Here is an 806-nt window from a genome sequence, read left to right as displayed (position 1 = left end):
ACTTCATCTCTTCTTTCTAATTCTTCAAACAAATAAAATCCTTGAGCTGTGGAACCGCATAAAGCAGAGTTCCATTGCGAATTTTGCCACACAAGTGAAACAGCAGCTTTTGATCCCCATAAGGGGCAGCTGCATATTCCTGCATTGCAGGGGGTTGGACTAAATGACCCTCAGGCTTCCCTTCAATCTCTATGATTCACTGTTGTCTCAGTAACACCGTGTAATGTTATGAACACAACTGCCACCAGCCTTTTTTTTTCCCCAATAGAAGAATTTATCCCTTTCACATGGAAATCCAGCACACAATCCCATTTAATTATCCTTAAAAGTCGCTCAGAGTCACTGGGTAAAACAGATGAGTTGGCCAGAAATATAGGAATAAACAGGTGCTGCTTCAAATCCAAAGGGGAGCCTTCCTCCCCTGCTCTCCCCTAATGTAACTCCTGCTCTGCATCACCAAGACTGGGTATAAAAAACAAAATGGGAGTTATCACTTCACAGGGTGGGGATTGGTATGATAAAAACAAAATCCAAGCTCGTATAAATCCCATACCTATCTGGAGTCAATTTCTTCCTAATCCCATTAATTTCAGCTGGTGAAATCTTACAGTGCAAAGGGTTAAAGGACAATGCTGTTGTTGCATGCCGCCAGAATCTTAAAAGCAATGAAAAATTCCAGGTGGTCACCCAGGGTTTGGTTTGCTTGGCTCTTTCAACAATTTGAATCCTTGTTTAGATTTTAATAATTGCTGGATTCAGGAATTGGAAGGTGGCTCAGGTATACATCCTACCCGCCCACACTTCCC

At 42.2% G+C, this 806-nt stretch overlaps 1 long non-coding RNA gene across 1 annotated transcript; it reads right to left on the bottom strand.

Annotated features, from left to right (window-relative positions):
* Positions 1 to 294: 294 nt before the first annotated feature.
* Positions 295 to 603, bottom strand: LOC309338596. Its single transcript, XR_014154991.1, has 2 exons — positions 554 to 603; positions 295 to 462 (listed from the first exon to the last, which is right to left on the bottom strand). It is a non-coding gene; the product is annotated as an uncharacterized lncRNA (long non-coding RNA).
* Between the last annotated feature and the right edge of the window lie 203 nt (positions 604 to 806).

This window comes from Podarcis erhardii, assembly GCF_964252035.2.
Source record: "Podarcis erhardii genome assembly, chromosome: 3".
NCBI lineage: Eukaryota > Metazoa > Chordata > Lepidosauria > Squamata > Lacertidae > Podarcis > Podarcis erhardii.
This window is presented reverse-complemented; position numbering and strand designations above follow the sequence as displayed.